The sequence below is a fragment of the Podarcis raffonei genome, chromosome W (assembly GCF_027172205.1).
Source record: "Podarcis raffonei isolate rPodRaf1 chromosome W, rPodRaf1.pri, whole genome shotgun sequence".
Lineage (NCBI taxonomy): Eukaryota > Metazoa > Chordata > Lepidosauria > Squamata > Lacertidae > Podarcis > Podarcis raffonei.
In genome coordinates, this window is record NC_070620.1 from 1,714,941 (window position 1) to 1,727,325 (window position 12,385).

The following is a 12,385-nucleotide window of genomic DNA, read 5'->3' on the forward strand; positions in this document are numbered from 1 at the left end:
CACATTTAATAGGGATATGGGACGGTAGTTCCTAAGTTGAGTCTTTTCAGTCTCTGTTTTTGGTATTAGTGTAATGTAGGCCTCTTTCCACGATTCAGGTGCCCTTTTCCCCTCCAAAATTTCATTACAAACTTCCTTCAATGGTTGCAATAGCCACTCTTTCAAAAGTCTGTAGTAGCAGGAAGACAACCCATCCGGTCCTGGAGACTTGCCCACTTGCATACTTAGAATGGCACCTTCTATCTCCTGGTCGGTTATCTTACAGTTCAGCATAAGTTTACTTTCTTGTGAAATTTTTTGTAATCCATTTGTCTTTAAAAGTCGGTCTATGTCCATTTCGTTCTGTGGCCCTTGTGCATATAGTTGTTTAAAATACTTCTGGAAGCAGTTTCTAATCTCAATTGGATTATGTATATCTTTTCCTTCCACTTCCAGATTTGTAATTGTATTTAGTTTTTGTCTTTTTTTCAGTTGCCATGCTAATAGTTTCCCACATTTATTTGCTGATTCAAATGTCTTCTGTCTCATTTGTTTAATTTTCCATTCTATTTCCTGGTTCATCAATTCCATGTATTGTACCTGAAGTAGCTTTATTTCTTTCAGAATCTCCTGTGACTTTGGCTTTGCTCTCAGTTTTTTCTCTCCTTCTTTTATTTTCTCCAGAATTTTGTCCTTTTTCTCGTTTCAACTTCTCTTCTTTATTGCATTCTGTTGAATCAGAAACCCTCTCATCACGGCTTTACTGGCATCCCAAATTACTCTTTTTTCAACATTAGTAGTTAAATTTACTTCAAAATAATCTCTCAAAGTTTTTTGGGCCTTTTTGAGTACTTCTTCATCTCTAAATAAGGTGTCATTCATCCTCCATCTGAAGGAACCGGGTGTTATTTGCTTCATCTCCATCTTTACAGCGTTGTGGTCGGAGCAGGTTTTTGGGCAGATTTCTACCTTCTTTATCTTTGGTGCCATTCCTCTAGTAATCCAAATTTGATCTATTCTAGTCCAGGTCATTTTTGCTTCAGAGAAAAAAGTTCCCTCTCTCTCTAGGGGGTTCTTAGTTCTCCAAATGTCAATCAGGTCCATATTGTCAGTCAGTTCAAAAAAAGCCTTTGGTAATCTCCCGTCTTTGGTGATTACTTGTCTTTGTGCCTTGTCCATATTTGTAGAAACAACTCCATTCATATCTCCCATTAAAATTATATTATAATCCATATAGTCCAAGAGAACCTCATGCAACTTCTTAAAAAATTCAGATTTCCCCTCATTCGGTGCATACACCCCTACAATCAGAAATTTTTCTCCTTGAAGTTGAATTTCAATAGCCAAATATCTTCCTTGTTCATCTTTAAAAATTTGTTTCGGGAAAAGTTTCTCCTTTGCATATATCACAACTCCTCTTTTTTTAACCTTGTCAGATGAAATAAATTCTTGTCCCAATCTCTTATTAATAAGCAACTTCCTGTGTGACCTCATTACATGTGTTTCCTGTAAAGAAATCAAGTCCAATTGTTCTTTTCTTAAAATATGAAAAACACTTTTCCTCTTTTGAGGGGAATGTCGTAGCATACATAAAGAAAGTTCTATCCTTCTTTGGCACCAATTGGCCGACAATGCCCAGGAGAAAGGCCTCTGGTTTCTTCAGGAAGGTATATTTAAATACCTTTTTCATTTCATTATATATCATCTCCCAGAAAGCCTTAATCCTTGGGCACGTCCACCAAAGGTGAAAGAATGTACCTTCTGTTTCTTTACATTTCCAACATTTGTTATCGGGCAAATGATAAATTTTTGCCAGCTTGACTGGGGTCATGTACCACCTGTATATCATTTTCATAATATTCTCTCTTAGGCCATTGCATGCCGTAAACTTCATACCTGTGGTCCATAACTGTTCCCAGTTAGCAAACATAATATTATGTCCAACATCTTGTGCCCACTTAATCATAGCAGATTTCACCGTTTCATCCTGTGTATTCCATTTCAACAGCAAGTTATACATCCTTGACAAAATCTTAGTTTTGGGTTCTAACAGTTCTGTTTCTAATTTTGATTTTTCTACCTGGAATCCAATTTTTTTGTCCTGCTTATATGCCTCCATTATTTGATAATAATGAAGCCAATCTCGCACTTTATTCTTTAGTTTTTCATAACTCTGCAATTTCAATTTGTCTCCTGCTTGTTCCAAAATTTCCCAATATTTCGGCCATTTGGCCTCCATATTGAGCTTTTTCTGAGCCTTCGTTTCCATCGGTGACAGCCACCTTGGGGTTTTATTTTCAAGTAAATCTTTATATCTTATCCAGACATTAAATAGTGCTTTCCTGACAATATGATTTTTAAATGCTTTATGTGCTTTGACCTTATCATACCACAGATATGCATGCCAACCAAATACATTGTTAAAGCCTTCCAAATCCAAAATGTCTGTGTTCTCAAGGAGTAGCCATTCTTTCAACCAGCAAAAAGCTGCTGATTCATAATACAGTTTAAGGTCTGGCAGGGCAAATCCACCTCTTTCCTTTGCATCCGTTAAAATTTTAAATTTTATTCTGGGCTTCTTGCCCTGCCAGACAAATCTAGAAATATCTCTCTGCCACTTCTTGAAACAATCCATTTTGTCCAAAATTTGCAATGTTTGAAACAAAAATAACATTCTTGGCAATACATTCATCTTTATCGCAGCAATACGGCCTAGCAGTGAAAGCTTCAAATTTGACCAAATTTCCAAGTCTTTTTTCACTTCCACCCAACATTTTTCATAATTATCTTTAAATAAATTCACATTTTTGGCAGTCATATTAATCCCCAGGTATTTCACTTTCTTAACCACTGTTAAACTTGTCTCATTCTGAAACCTCTCTCTTTCATTCTCTGTTAAATTTTTCCCCAAAACCTTTGTTTTTAGTTTGTTCAATTTAAATCCAGCAACCTGACCAAAATCTTGAATCAGTACCAAAACTCTTTTAGTACTAGATTCTGGCTCCTGTAATGTCAGTACTAAATCGTCTGCAAATGCTCTCAATTTATACTGTTTAGCTCCGACTCGTATACCTTTAACCAACTGGTCCCTTCTAATCATATTCAGCAAAACCTCCAGGACTGATATAAAAAGCAATGGGGAAATTGGGCAACCTTGTTGTGTCCCTTTCTCTATCTTAAATTCCTCTGTCACCTCATTGTTAACAATTAGCTTGGCCTTTTGTTCAGAGTAAATTGCACTTATACCGTTTCCAAATCCTTCTCCCACCCCCATCCCCTGTAGATTTTTCTTCATAAAACTCCAAGAAATGTTGTCAAAGGCTTTCTCCGCGTCCACAAATATTAAGACTGCTTTAGTGTTAATATTCACTTCTAACTTTTCCAAAATGTTAATTATATTCCTCAAATTATCAGACAAATGTCTACTCGGAAGAAAGCCTGCTTGGTCTTTATGAATCTCTTCCATCAACACTTTTTTTAATCTCTTGGCCAAAATATCTGCAAAAATTTTGTAATCCACATTGAGTAGTGATATGGGGCGGTAGTTCTTAAGCTGAGTTTTTTCAGTTTCTGTTTTCGGTATAAGTGTAATATATGTTTCTTTCCACGATTCTGGTACCTTTTCCCCTTCCAGTATTTCATTACAGACTTCTTTTAAAGGTTGTACTAATCATTCTTTTAAAGTTCTGTAATATCTTGAAGTCAAACCATCTGGTCCTGGAGATTTGCCCAATTGCATGTTCTGAATGGCATCTTCTATTTCCTGTTCAGATATTTTACAGTTCAACATTAATTTACTTTCTTGAGAGATTTTTTGTAATCCATTTGTCTTCAAAAATCGATCTATATAAACTTCTTTCTGTGGCCCTTGTGTATATAATTGTTTGAAGTACCTCTGGAAACATTTTTTAATCTCAGTTGGGTTCTGTATGTTCCTTCCTTCCACTTCTAAATTTGTAATAATATTTAATTTTTGTCTTTTTTTCATTTGCCAAGCTAGCAACTTCCCACATTTATTAGCTGATTCAAATGTCTTTTGTCTCATTTGTTTTATCTTCCATTCTATTTCCTGATTCATCATTTTCATATATTGTACTTGGTATAACTTTATTTCTCTCAAGATCTCTTGCGACTTTGGTTTTGTTCTCAATTTCTTCTCACTTTCTTTTATTTTTTCCAAAATTTTGTCTTTCTTCTCATTTTGACTTCTCTTCTTAATTGCATTCTGTTGTATCAAGAACCCTCTCATAACGGCTTTGCTTGCGTCCCAGATTACTCTTTTTTCAACATTAGTGTTCATATTTATCTCAAAATAGTCTCTCATAGTTTTTTGGGCCTTCTTAATCACGTTTTCATCTCTAAATAAGGTGTCATTCATCCTCCATCTAAAAGAACCAGTGGAAGTCAGTTTCATCTCCATCTTCACGGGATTATGGTCAGAGCAAGTTCTTGGACAGATTTCCGCCTTCTTTATCTTTGGAGCCATTCCACTAGTTACCCATATTTGATCGATTCTGGTCCATGTCATTTTGGCTTCAGAGAAGAAAGTTCCCTCTCTAGCCAGGGGATTCTTTACTCTCCAAATATCAACTAAATCCAAATTGTCTGTCATCTCAAAAAAGGTATTCGGTAGTCTACCATCCTTGGTGACCACCTGTCTTTGTGCCTTGTCCATGTTTGTTGATACTACTCCATTCATGTTTCCCATCAGGATCAAATTATAGTCCATGTAGTCCATTAAAGTCTCATGCAACTTTTTAAAGAATTCGGATTTCCCCTCATTTGGTGCATAAATTCCCACTATCAAGAATTTTTCTCCTTGAATTTGGATTTCAATTGCCACATATCTTCCTTGGTCGTCTTTAAAAATAAATTTCGGTGATAATCTCTCCTTTGCATAAATCACTACTCCTCTTTTTTTTACTTTATCAGATGAAATAAACTCTTTCCCCAATCTTTTATTAATCAGTACTTTTCTATGTAACCTAATCACATGTGTTTCCTGTAGGCAAATCAAGTCCAATTGTTCCTTTTTCAATAAATGAAAAACATTTTTCCTTTTATGCGGGGAATTTAGACCATTACAATTCCAGCTTAATAGTTGCAGAGCCATAGTGTAGTTACTTGATTTTCCTCCAACAGCGCCAAGTATCTGTTCTTGATCTGTCGGTGGCGTCACTTTCTCTGAACCAGGTAATCCAAAAGATAAGTTTGCTATGTCTAATATTCCACTTTCCCGTGCTCTTGGCTCTTTCCCTATTTCCGCTTCTTTCTGCAAGTCTTCTCCATGGTCTCTCAGAAATCTATCTTTGTCGTCCAGTGATCTTATTTTTATCTTCCTTCCTTTGTATTTAAAGGACAAGCCTTGAGGGAACTCCCACCTAAAAAGGATTCTGTTACTTCTCAACAAAGCGACCAGCTCTCCGTAGTTAGACCTGAGGTCCAAAAGATGTTTTGGGATATCCTTAAAAATCTCAACACTTGACTGATAAATTTCCAAGGTCTTTTGGTAGTGCAAATTCAAAATTTTATCTCTCTCCTCTTTAGTTCGAAAAGTAATAAGGCAGTCTCTCACTTTATTCTTCTTTCCTCCTCTTCCAAGCCTATATGCGCTTACTATCTTGAATTCTTCCTTTCCCGAATCTAGTTGCCAAAAGTCTATAAATTCCTTAGTAAGAAAGTCAGCCAAATTCTCCTTCTCAAGTTCAGGTACAGCTCTGATCCTCAAATTGGTTTGTTTCTCCTTCAATTCAACCATGGAAAGCATCAAGCCATAGTCGTCCAGTCGTCTGTGTATCGGTGGTATCTTCTCTTCAGTGGCAGTTGCTATCTCCTTTGCTTCCTCAGCAGTCTTTCGAATCTGAGTAGATTCTTGAAGCAATTTCTCAATAGCCTGTGTATTGGTATTCACCTACTGTCCCAAGTTATTTATGCTTGTAGTATTCTGGTCAATTTTTGCCAATGCCTCAGCTACTTGTTTATTTGTTTCAGCCACCTGTATATTTGTTTCAGCTACTTGCCTGGTTAAATTTTCCAACGATTCATTAATTTCCCCTAATGCCAAAGCTAAAACCTCTTCAGACGACATTCCTTTTGATTTCGCTTGTGCTGGTACAGCCCCTGATGGTCCAGAGGCCCCAGATGCTGATGCTCTTCTTTGTGGCCCAATGTCTGTGCGAATTCTGCCAGACCTCAATATTTTCTCTTGAGTCGAATCTAACTTTTCCTTCCCGTCTGCCATACCACTCCAGATAAATCCAAGGTCGCTCCCACAGCTGGGCTTTGCTATGAAGTGGAAAATTCCCTGGCTCAATTATTTTTGTAACAATGTCCTACTTCCTCTAGGGGGACACAGTTGCAGCCAAACTTGTAACTTTAAAAAATAACTTTTTTAAGTCCCCCAGTTCATCAAAAAAGACGACTGTATCAATTCCAACTATTTTAAGGTTACTCTAAAACCAGGAGAAGTCAGCCAGAAACACTGTATCTTTTTTTTTTTTTGCAGAGTTAGCTGTCAAAAGCAGTTTATTGCGTGCCTTTCACAATGCGGCATTCATTTTCAAGGCAGTCCATTCCCAGGATCTAAGCAGTGGATTTCCAATTCCTTTCCCCGCTTTCTTTACAGGAAAATAAAGTTCAAATCTTTTCCCCTCCTTTCCTGCAATCCGGAGGGGAAATCTTCTGTCTGACGTTCGGATTTTGACCCTTTTAAAAGTTACTTTCAAAGTTCTAGCTCACAGTCTCTTTGCTTTGTTCTGTATACAAGAAACGGGAAGCAGACTTCCTGTTTATACTTCCCCCGTTTCGGTGCCGAATTTGCTAATTTCCTTTCCTTTATAATACAATTTAATCCTACTCACAGGTAGTTGTTTCTTGCAGCCAAATTGCCCAGGAAAAAGTCAGCGCTCTCCGATAACGGCTGTGCGGCTTCGCTCCGCGGAAGAAGCAGTCGTCGCTCACAGCACCGCGCCACTCTCCCCGCTTTGCTCCGGAGCCCATAAACAGGGTCCCTTCGCAATTTGGGGGGGGGGGGTTGCTAAGGGTGCCCGCTGAGTCCCACGCTCACAGGCTTCACCCGCCTGTGATTTTAAAATGGGTCCCCGCTTCGCCGCAGCGGTCAGACCCGATCCCACGGAGCTGGTCCCTCAGAGATCAGAGGGAATCCGCCATTATCGCTGGCGCTAACCCGGAAGTCTCCACTCCCCTGTTGTTTCAGTTCCACCCTTGGAACTACCTGCCACTGGTTTCCCCAGTGTACCTCTCTGGTTGTCTGACTTCCAAGGAATGAGTGCATCTGCATTACCTTGGCTAGGAAATGTAGTGTTACGCTTAGCAACTCCCTGTTGTGTTTTTGTCTCTGACTTAGACACAGCTTCAACCTGTCTTGAGTTGTCAACAATAGTAACACATGCAACAGCTGAGTTAGCAAACTCTTTTGAATACCTCTTGGGTGGTACGCCCTTTGTAACTCTCTCAGACCTACGTATGAGGTGCTGATCCTCTCTGCTCACTGGTTCAGTCTCAGGACTCTTTGGAGAACCAATTCCAATAGTAAACAGTGGTTCATCCTTCACCTGTGAAGGTCTAGCCATTGTGTGAGATTTCCTCTCAATGACTGTGTCAACTGAGCTCTTTGAGCTATCACTGTTACTCTCAGTACCACTGTAAGTAGTAAAATCATCATCATCATCTGAATTGTACTCAGTGGGAAATGTGTGAACAATTACTCTCTCCTGTTCAGAAGCACTCTCTAGAAATTTTGTGAGAATCACCTGACCAGATTCAGACAAAATTACTTTGTAGAGACCCTTTTCATAACCTACAAAAATGCCTTTGGCATTCTTTACTCCACCTGGAGCATCAGATTTCACATGAGACCCAAAAACCTTAAAATGGGCAACAGAAGGTTTTCTATGAAATAGCTTTTCAAAAGGAGAACTTCCCAAATCTTTTGAAACCTTTCTCATCCAAGTGTAACAAAAACACAATAAAGATTCAGCCCAATACTCATGTGGCAAATGTGAACTCAGCAATTGCGCCTTCATCCCATTTTGCAATTCTTTGTTCACTTGCACACAGACACTTTTGTTCCATGCTCCTGCAGAAACAGCAGTCTTGTGCCTTATGCCTTGCTTATCCAGGAAATCCTGAAAATCCTGTAAAAGAAAAACTGGCTTTTCATCTGTGAAAAGACAATCAATGTTAGCATCATGAATATTCTTAACCTTGTCACAAAACTCTTTAAACCTTTCTAAGGCTTCTTGTGGTTTGTGCAATATGTATATCCACACATAAAGAGAGAAATAATCCGCACACACAAGATAATATCTTGCATTGCCTCTAGATGGTACTAGAGGACCAATCACATCAGCATACACTCGCTGAAAAGCACTAGTTACTCTCGTCACCTTCTGGACGTCCTTCGTCACGCCTGCAAGAGAAATCATGTTAGACTCAGATGCATTACAATTTATGCAATCACTTTGATCAAAAGTCAACAAATACAGTCCATCTTTCTCTCTGGCAGAAAGATACAGCTCTCCATCTTTGAAGATTTTGCAGCTTTCTCTATCATAGGACAAAATCAGTCCTTTCTTTGTGATCTGCGAAACACTCAGCAGATTGAACTTTAAATCAGGAACCAAATACACATTGTTAATAGTCAAGTTCAGACTCTCATGATACACAGTTCCAAACCGGTCGCTTCCAGCTCCTGGCCATTGGCCTGTTTCACAATGAAGCTTTGCTTCTTAAACGTTGAAAACAGTCCTCGGCGCGACGTCATGTGTTGTGTGCAACCCGTGTCAAGAACAAAAGCGTTCTCCGTTGAAAATTCGGCTTTTGTTGACAGCAATGCTTTTGCAGGTTTCATCTGGGACTTGGTACGACTTTTGCCTGACACCTCAGGCTTTGTGGAGCTCCCCTTAGCTCCTTTCTGTTGACATGGCTTCTTACAATTCCGCTGAAGATGCCCAGTCTGTCCCCAATTGAAACAATGGACAACGTTCAAAGCAACAGCCTGTTCTTCACTTGCAGTAGCAGTGGGGGTGTCAGAACTCCGAGCTTCTCTCCCCCTGTCTTTTACATCTATTGCAGGAAGGCGATCTCTCTCATTGAGAACCACTGAACAAATTCTTTCCACCATAAGATCTCTGGCAGGTACAGAACCCAGTTGACTTGCAACTGTTTTATAAGTCCGATTAAGGCTGTTAATAATCATGAAGCAGAATATCTCTTCCTGAAGAGGGAAATTGTGTTGCGCCATCTGCTGGTGTAAAAATTTCATCTCTGTCAGATGCGCTTGTACATCTCCATCAGGCGCTAGTCTTAGATTGGTCAGCTTTTCAAAATGCAGCAACGCTGAAGAACCAGCATCTCTTTGATGTATTCTACGCAGTGTTTGCCAAATCTCACGTGCATATTCCAAATCCTGAATATGCAAGAGGTGATCATCTGAGATACACAGAATTATGGCCATCCTGGCTCTCACATTCTGTGAATTCCAACCTGGCACTGGTGCAGCAGGGATGGGGTTATCAATCACCCCAAAAATCCTCTGATTCTGAAGCAGGGCTTTCATCTTTACAGACCAGGAGGAATAATTGTCATTAGTCAGTGGAGGTGGGTAAGGTAAGCCTTCCCCCTTCTTGGTATCCATTTTGAATCCAAGCCTCAGCTCTCACTCTCGAGCCTGTAAAATCCAAGTCTATTGGCTGTTCACTGCCTTGCACTTGGCCGCTAAACGCAGGCTGTTTTGAAAGTCCCTCCAAGAGCAGTGAGATAGCAGACAAAACAAACGCTGTTTTCCCAGTGTTTTTCCAGCCTCTCACAGTGCCAGCCTCACTTCCGTGTTGGCTAGTAACTTTCCACTTCACTGACGTTTCGTTGCTTAGCAACTGGACATTCCAGGCTTGAGCAACAAACCTTATCAGTCCCAGGAATGCGAAATATGCAGGCTGTTTCTCCGTGCTGTTTTCATCCAAAAGCAGACACTCAGTGAACTGAAGAATGCTTCAATTCGCATTCACTCTCACAGCCATAAAATCACCATACCTTGAGTGAATCCGTTGCTCGTTTTATCAGCAAAAACGCCTCCTCCGGTGCTCAGCCGTCCATTGTTTTTTTTAATTATAAATTTTTTATTCATATTTGCACATATATCCAGGAAAAACATAAACAAAAAATCCACCACATACCTTATACAAATTATATCCACTTCACAAATCATAAATAAAATACATAACTGAGTTAGTCTCAACTGAGCCTTGGACTTCCCTCCACTCCTTTGGTAAGTATCGAATAAATTATATAGTCGCGTACTTTTTAACTCTTTTACATAGGCCTTTCCCGCTGTTAGAGTTATTTCAACCCCGCCAGTGTCACCTGAGATTTAGATTCCATATACATTAAATATTTCTTCCAATTGTCATGAAATTTCTGTTCGTCTTGGTCCCTTACTCTTCCTGATATTCTGTCAAGCTCAGCATAATTTATCATTTTAACCTGCCAATCACTTATGTTGGGTATTACTTCTAATTTCCAATTTTGTGCTAACATAATTCTTGCAGCTGTCGTAGCATATAGAAACAAGATCTTGTCTTCTTTTTTAATTTCTTTACCGACCATTCCTAACAAAAAAGCTTCTGGCTTTTTGGGAAATGTATATTTCAAGATTTTTTTAAGTTCATTATAAACCAATTCCCAAAAGCCTCTCACTTTGCAACACGACCACCACATATGGTAGAGGTCACCTTCTACCTCTCTACATTTCCAGCATCTTTTATCCTTCAACTTATAAATCTTCGCTAATTTCACTGGTGTGTGATACCACCTGTAGATCATTTTCCACAGGTTTTCCTTTAGTGCCGTGCATGCCGTAAATCTCATATTCTTGTTCCATAGTTCCAACCACCTCTCAAAGTCGATGTTATATCCAATATCTATCGCCCACTTAGTCATAGCCTCCTTCACCTCCTCATCTTTTGTATACCACTCCAGCAAAATATCATACATCCTTGACAGTGTTTTGTTCTTACCTTCTATAACTTCTACATTAAATTTAGATTTTTTTATCTTCAAATCCTACTTTCTTTTTGTCTTCTTTTAGCAGATCATTTACTTGGTGGTATTGCAACCACCCTGTAAATAAATTTTTGATCTCTTCATATGGTCTAAGTTTAATCCCTTGATCTGTCTTCCAAGTTAGTTCTTCATAGGTGGCATTCTTCCCTTCCATGTTTATTTTTTTTATAGTTAACACCTCTATTGGTGAAATCCACCAAGGTGTCTTCCTTTCCAATATATTTTTATTTCTTTCCCATACTTGGAATAGTGGTCCCCTAAAAATATGATTTAGAAAGCCTCTATGAACTTTCACCTTTTCGTACCACCGGTACGAGTGCCACCCGTACCTGTTATCGAAACCTTCCAAGTCCAAGATGTCCCTATTTTCCAATCTTATCCAATCCTTCAGCCACAATAAACACGCCGCTTCATAATATAAACTTAGATCCGGTAGAGAGAATCCCCCTCTTTCTTTTTTGTCCACCAATATTTTCATTTTTATTCGTGGTCTTTTGCCTTGCCAGATGTATCTCGCTAAGGCTCTTTGCCACTCTTTACACTGCTTTAGACCTTTTAGTACCGGAATGGTTTGGAACAAAAATAACATTCTGGGGAGAACGTTCATTTTGATAACTGCTATCCTCCCCAGAAAAGATAACCTCAATCTCTCCCAGATTTCAAGATCTTTCTTAATATTCTTCCAAGTGACTTCATAATTATCCTTATATAGGTTAATATTTTTCGCTGATATCCACACTCCAAGATATTTCACTTTCTTTGCTGTCATAATTCCCATCTTTTGTTCTAGTTCTACAATATCTTCCTTAGTTAGATTTTTAGTCAACATTTTAGTCTTATTTTTATTAATCTTGAGGCCTGACACCGCTCCAAACTCTTCAAATTTTTGCAAGGCTTCTTTCATACTATTTTTTGGGTCTTCTAGAGTTAATACAATATCATCCGCGAAAGCTTTTATCTTATGTTCTTTAGTCCCTACCTTAATCCCTTTCACTTCCACTGCCTCTCTCAGTCTCTTAGTAAGTACTTCAAGTACTATTATAAATAACAGAGGAGACAGGGGGCAGCCTTTGTTACGAAAAAGGAGCAATGCAGAAGCAAGCACCAGGTGGCTGGAATGGTAAACAGGATGTGGCTGTTATTGGATTGTACCGTGGGAACCAGGCACAGTCTGTAAAGTGCTCTGAGAGCCGGATGTTACCTCAGAGCAGCACATGACCCTGTACTGGAAGTACATGGGTGGAGTTTATTCTCTCTCTGCAGTTGGGAAGCAGAGTGTACAGACATGTTTTCTCTGTACTGCTGAAAGACAGAAATAAAGACA